A 7,855-nucleotide genomic window follows, 5' to 3' on the forward strand; every position below is an offset into this window, starting at 1 on the left:
CACCAACAGCAAACTCATCCCCAAGATGCTGAGCAGCCAGCCGCAGCCGACGCTCAGATTTCTGACCAGGATCCCTCTTGCGCTCTTTGAGCTGAGGTAGAGGACGGGATGAACGACGGCCAGGTAGCGCTCCACGCACGTCAGGACGTGGAAAAACGCCTCGCCAAGCAAGATCAGGCAGGCAGAAACCAGTCCCAGCGCCAGCATGTTCAAATTCTTCATGTAAATGCCACAACAGGAGATCACACACCCGGCGACGCCGAGCAGCTCCATGGCGACCACGTTGTACGTGAAGAAGTCAGAGTGGCTCATCGGCGCTGTCGAGGGGCTGGAGCAGGTTTTCCTCCAGTGTTGGAAACCCTGGGAGAGGATGAGGATGCAGAGAGGAAGCATGACAGAGGCGTAGGTCAGGATGAAGCTGGTGAAGATGAAGGAGCTCGGTCTCAGGACGAAGCAGTGCATGAATATTGGGAACGAGAAGTTGGCCGAGGCACTTTCACTAAAAATATCATTGACGGAGGAAGAGTCGTTCGAAGACATATCTGAAACAGAAAGATAAAAGATTTGGATTAAAAAATAAATGACTATTAAGCTCAAAGCATTTAATGTGTAGAAGTCCAGTCCACACAAGATGGTCAAACCCGAAACCGTTAATTAACTCAAAATAATCACACAGGACCAGAATTATAAGAGTTTTGACTTTTTCATAAGAGTTTAGTTTTACTTTGTTGTGACTTCAGTTAGTTTCAATTAGTTTTTACAGTGCTTGCCAGTTTTTGATTAGTTATAGTAGTAGTAGTTTTAGTTTATAAGGTACTCAACAGAAGATATTGTTTTCAAAAAATGTATTCAACTATTGTTGAACAACCAAGATGAAGCGCTGTAAAAAAAAAAAAAATAATAAACACAGAATATAGTTCCAGTTAGTTGTTTTGCCAATTAGTTACAGTTTTTATTTGTTTCAGTTGGCGAAAATGTTTTCTCAATTTCAGTTTTCATTACTTCATTAGTTTTAGCTATAATAACCTGGCAGTGGTTCTCTGGTACTTAATACCAGAAGTGGGCAAAGTACACAAAAACTTTACTCACTCAAGTAAAATTAAATAGTAGACATCCAAGAAATTACTCAAGTAGGAATAAGAGTGTTTGGTGAAAAGGTTAGATAATTTGATTCAATATTTAGAAGTTAGTCGTAATTTGTAAACTCTGGTAAAATGAAGCCAAATAAAAGTCATCAGACAAACGATTCAAGCAGAACACAGTGGCGAGGCTGAGCAGGACAGCAGAGGAAATATTGAAATATTTGTGAACCCACCTGATCTGTGGCGTTTATTCTGGTCGTTCTTCTTGGCAGTGACAGCTGCAGACTGAAGACGGATGAAGCATCCAGTGTTGCAGAACCTCAGTGTGTGTGTGTGTGTGTGTTTCCCAGGAAATCAAATGAAGGCTGAGTGGTTTTGCATGTTGCAAATTAAATATGTGGTTTATCTTTTTATACAGTTCATTTCTTCATTCAAATGTTCTTGTTGCTCTTACGTGAGAGTGTAAACAAATAATGAAAGGGCATACTTTATTTATTTACTATTTTGAATTACTATAGAGTTGTTTGTTCTCTCATAGAGAATCCAGTAAGTCAATATAAGGACATGATGACTGGCTTTGCTTTGGTGCAATCCAAGATTTAGTTGTTTTTAAGCCTGTTTGGTTGTGGAAAACTGTCACAATTCAGAAAACCAGCAATATGTAGCTAATCTTATTGATCTTCAAACCCAGGTTGTGAGTAAAATAACTTTATTTAAGCATATCTTTTATCAGCAGTGGTTATTTTATATCTTTTTAACCATTTGTCCTTTGCTTTACAGAGTTAAGGGTTGACATTTAGAGAGGAAACAATATCACACTGCCTGTTACAAAACTAAATCTGCTCATTACTGCTGGGTTTTTTCCTGGAAGGGGATTGATACTTGAGCCAAAGAAAAAAGAAATGGCAACATAAACATTAGGCAGCTGGGAAATCATGTAGTTTAAACTGATCATTTACACACTCAGTCATTTGATCCCAACTTAACATATTGTCGAGAAACATGATCATTTGGAAAAATTTAAATGACAAATTTATATAGAGAATGAGCAGAGCATTTAAATAAGCTGTGATGTTTTGTTTATTCAAAACTTACCAAAAACAAAAATTTATGGGAAGCCCCCAAAAAACAAATCACTACTAAAAGCTGACAAAAACAACCAGAGAATCTGACACTGAGTAAGAAAACCAAAGATTGACGTCGGAACGAAGTTGGAATTTCAACATGGCGACGCCCATAAACATATTTAGAAGTTTCTTTTACAAACTTCATTTTAAGTTTTACTTTCCATAAGCAAACACCAGTTTCAATTTATTCAGTTTAGAGTTGGAGGCAATACAAGCAACATTTATGTTAGATGCACTGCTATAATGTTGTCTTGTTTTTTTAATAATTTTTAAAAATCTCACCATAGATTATTGCTGCTGTTTTTAGGAGCAGCCATATTGAAACGCAAGATGGTGGATGGGTGGATGTTGGGTGTAGTTTCCCAGTGGGAAATCTGGCTTCAGGGGGCATTCCAGTTGATTTATATGACTGGGAAGTCTGAATTTTCCAGTTCAGAGGACAACTGGAACGCATCATAAGACACTGAAAGAATCTGCTGAAAACTTTCAGCTATAAGACAGTCTGAAGCAAACACTAGCAGATATGAAACCTAAGAATACACAGAAACCTTAAAAAGAACAAAGTTTGAAAGAAGGGGTGACAGAGAAATATAAAATCATGAATTACAACCTATAAAGATAAAATGCTGCTAAAGACTGAAGCTCAGAGTGGAACATAAATCCAAATACGAGACACTAAAGTAAAGGTTACAGCACAAGAAATATCAAAACTTTACCAAGCAAAACACAAAACCAGAGTTTCAAAGTCATCATTTTATTTTACTTAGCATTAAATACAATGATCATTCTACACAAAATATTTAAATTAATATGTGCAAATACCAAACAATGAGACTGTATAGCTTTGACTATTCCTTTCGACCAGATGTAACGATGCATTACTTTTATCGTGATTAAAAATGCATTTGCAGAGCTTCACTTACTTAATGAAGGATCCTCATATCCTCATGTTCATGCTGCCATCCAGTGGACACAAAACCAAATTAAATGTTGCAGTGATTTTGTAACGTTGATGTGAAATATTTCTATTATTTTCAACATCTATGTCGCTTTATTTGATAAGTCTCTCTTTTCCTGACTGCTTTTCATTTCCACAGCCGACAAACATTCCTGCTCTGTGTAAAAACAGAAGAGGTAAAACCAGAGAGCTGGGCACGTTGAACCAGACACAAACAGCCAGCAAAACACAATCACTTTGGGATCCGCTCATAAAAATGATCTCCCAAACAAAATTCCAAGCGAATCTCACACCCAGAACTCCCAGTATGGTGGCAATCATGCAGAAAGCTCTTTGCTTTAACTGGTCAGCCGCTTCCCTGCCGTCACCTTGTTCTCCTGGTCCTGGACGAATCAGAACCCAGAGAACAGAAACACTGCAGAGGATAAGGACCGCTAAAGACGATATCAAGATGCAGAAATCCCAGATATAAAAGAAGGTCGTCATCATCATCACACTCATCCCGGCTACGCTGAGCATCCAGGCGCAGCCGATGCTGACGTTCCTGATCCTGATCCCGCGCTCGTTTTTCAGTCTTAAATAGACGATGGGATGAACCACAGCCAGGTAGCGCTCCAGACACGTCAGGATGTGAAAGAAAATCTGCCCAAACCAAGTGAGGGAAGTAAAAAAATCCCCAATACGTATGATATCGACATCGCCTCTGAGGATGCCAGCTAAGTTGAGGATGTAGCCGAAGACGCCGAGCAGCTCCATGGCGACCATGTGGTAGGTGAAGCAGTCAGAGTGACTGATTGCTGCTGCGGAGGTGGAGCGCCTCTGCAGCCACTGCTGGACACCATGATGAAGGATGAAGACCGACAGGGGCAGCATGAGGATGATGATGTTGATGTCGATGGCGATGAAGATGAAGGAGCTGGGCATCGTAGTGTGGCATTGGACGAAAACACCAAAGGAAGAGTTGTCTGATGGGAGCGCAGGAGCGGAGGTGTTGGAGGAGGAATGGTTCACCAGCATGTCTGTGGAAGAGAAGCAGCTGGAGTCAGTGAAATTAGATTTATTATAAAGACATGATGTCTCCACCAACACCAGCAGCTCTGGCTCTAAAAACATACAGATTCTACAGTAACTTCATGCTAAATGTTCATATAATAACACAAAAATAACTACTGATTATCGATTCTTGATTACTGTCAGTTTTAACCCCCTTGATTTTAAACCATTAGAGAGACACTGTATTTCACGGATGACCAAAGTGCGACCCGGGGGCCATTTGCGGCCCTTGAAATGATTCTGTGCGGCCCTCAATTCAATGATACATAGCGCTGCAAACATCCAGTAAGTTTTACTCCAAAGTAGAATCTGCACCCCATTTATGAATCTAAGCTAAGTAGGAAATAATAGTTAATAATTTGTAGATACTTTCTGTTTAGAAGTCAGGCTGTACTTTTTATTAGGATTTTATGTGTGTAGTTTTCTTTTATGATAGTACTCCTTTTGCATTTTTCATCACAAAAGTGATGCAATTTTTATGACCCTAAATTACCTTTAGCTTCACTGTTGTTGCCTCCATTTGGATAAGTTTGGAGTTAAACACCTAGGTTTTGCTGTATTCAGTAATGTGAACTCAAAATGGAAAGTGCATTTAGAGCACAAAATAAAATACGTGTATTTAAACAAGTAAATAAAAACACCAACTTGAGAAATGTTGCCACTTGAACAGTTTTCCTATTCCCCTTCTGTTACCCTAGAAAACTTAGCAAATACAAATAAATACCTGCATAATAATTGAAAACATCACCCACCTTTTCAGTGTGTCTGATTTCCAAGCTTCTGACTTCACCTCAAAGCCAGAGATGGCCGATAAATGGCAGAAAGTCCTGGCCATGAAGGACGTCACTGCGCATCGCTGTGCCTCCTGGTGTCCATTTGGTTTGCACCATGCAAACTTCCATGTCATCATTTATTTTTACATGGCTCATTTCTGTAGGGAAATGTTGTCCCACTACAGGAAGAATGTCTTCCCGAGTTATTATGGGCTCAGTAGGGCAGCTGAGGTCATAATAACTCGCCTCATAATAACTGAGGCCATTTGTTCACCGGCTAACCATAACCACAGTCAGATAGTCCCACAGTCTGCTGTACTTCCTTTTTTTAATTTGCAGTGAGAATGAAATGCGTCTGACATAAGCAGCAGAAATTATAAAATTAGTATCAAAATGTGAGTTTGCAACATCTTTCAACTATAAAGCTTCTTTTTTTGTGTGTTTCTAAATATGTCATTTGTAAATCCAAGAGCTCTTGTGACTCCTGGCCAGCAGGGGGCCCTAAGCAGTGACAACATTTGCTAATTCAATTGAGCCTTCGCTGTAAATATAGCACAGCATTACTTGTCTAATGATAAAAAAAATTGTATGCACTCTGTTTAGGAAATTCAGCGATAATCAACCAGAATCGTCCATGAAACTGAAATAGCCACAAATCCCTGCTTCAAAATCCAAAATGGCTGCCAACTACAATGTAACAAAAGCAGGGATAGCTGCAGAATTACAATATATTTGTGAAAGTTTTTTTTGTATCTCATTAAAGCAGCTACTTACAGTACAGTGCAAGATTTAAACATGTTGCTTCGAATACTTGAATGCAGAAAAATACATTGTTAAAGATTTATATTGGTACTAATATAAATCTGGTCTCTGAGAATAGCATTAGCAGATCACATTTGTACACACTGTAAAGATAAGGCTGACAAAAAAATAATTGAATTTGGAGGAAAACATTTATTTTTTATGACGTTTATTTGATTAGAACAGATTTACAATAACAGACAAACTGAGTGAAACAGCGCCTCATGTCATTATCATGGCGCTAATAGCACGAGCTAATTTGTAGCACTCTTCCCTACATGGGCTTTTGCAAACCAGGGACAAACTAGTTGTTTGAAAATTGCAAACTGTATTTACAGAAGCCCAATGATAAAATAATTGACAGAGTTAACAACACATACAGCAGAGAGATTAAAAATAAAACATACTAAACGTGATTACGGCGCTGTTTTTGACGCAGAGTTTTGGTTTGTGTTCTGAACATGTTGAAACTCTTCAGTTAAAAACTGCTGTGCCAAAATACAGCCTGATAAAAATACATAACCGATTGTGAAGTCATCATGTTTCAAATTAAAAACTTTTTTTTTTCAGATCCAGCAAATAAAAAAGGTAAAATCAAACTGAAATTAATTTGCTTTGGAGTTCTTCCGGTGTTTTATTCAGCAACGTCTACATCTGGCTAACATATTCATAACAAAAACAAAAGCTGAATTTATAAAACTCTTCATTCTTTAAACCTTTACGTAAATCCATCCTCTACATTTTCAACACTCTCAGGAATTGTTGTTGAATTAGTCATTAACTATTTTAAATAAATAATGCTTAAAATATAAATTATAAATATAATTATATATTTCAATAATCACGCTTAATATTTGGCTAACAGTTATTGATTAGTAATTCATAATCCAACTTTACAATTTGTGTTACTATTTCCTATATAAAATGTTTTAAGATCTCATGTAAAATTCAAATTAATATTCAGTAAATACCAAAAAATTCAAAGTGGATTTACATCAGTAGATCTAACATTTAAGACAATTAATTAATTAATTTTTCTTGCAGCACTGTAACTTCCCTGTTCTCTGGAGGAACATCAGAGGCAAAACCAAACTGCTGGGCAGGTTAAACCAGAAAGTACAGATCACAATCAAACATACGTCACTTCCTCCTAATGCATCATACGAAGTCCAAACCAGACCCCAACCCAATCTCATCAGCAGCACTGCTAGTAAGGCCACAGTGGTGTAGAGCGCCCTAAGCTTCGATGGGTCAACCTTTTCTCTGCTCCCCGCCGGTTCTCCTGGACGCGGGTGGACCAGAACACAGAGAACAGAGAGGCAGCAGAACGAAATGACAACCAAAGACAAAATCATGACACCTAGATCTATGAAAATAACGATTTCCTTCAGCGCCAGAACCGTCGCTACCACGCACAGCACCCAGACACAACTTGTAGTGATAATTCTGATCCTGACTTCCTTGTCACCTTTGACCCTCAGGTAGATGAAGGGATGGACAACAGCGAGGTAACACTCCAAACATGTCAAGATGTGAAAAAACGTCTCTCCGTACCAAGTGAACTTGGAGACTAATATCCCCACCAACATTACGTCAGCGTCCTGCTTCATAATGGCAACGTAGCCGATGGCAAACCCACAGACACTGATCAACTCCATGAAGGCAACGTGGCAACTGAAGTTGTCAGAGTGACTCGTTGATGCAGAGGCGGAGGCAGCCATTGTACAGCACACACAGTAAGACCAGCTGACCAAATGCTAGGTAACAGCAACTCCAGCTGTTACCTAGCAGTACCTGCTGATTTGTGATGTTTTTTTCAGAAGGTTTTTGAAACGGCTCATTTTCCAGACACCAAAAAACATGAACGTGTTGCCAAAAGCAGCTGGGTGATTTTTTTTTTTTTAAAGGAAGGTAGAATCAGTTGAGATTCAAACAGAAATGCAAAAAAGTGCAAAATATGAATTTTGCATTAGTAAGTCCCCTTTAAAATGCAGCCTCACTCAGTTCACTTTAATACAACCCAGTTCAAATGTACTGTAATAAGGTTTATATTAAAACAGA

Source organism: Xiphophorus hellerii, chromosome 14, assembly GCF_003331165.1.
Source record: "Xiphophorus hellerii strain 12219 chromosome 14, Xiphophorus_hellerii-4.1, whole genome shotgun sequence".
NCBI classification, from domain to species: domain Eukaryota; kingdom Metazoa; phylum Chordata; class Actinopteri; order Cyprinodontiformes; family Poeciliidae; genus Xiphophorus; species Xiphophorus hellerii.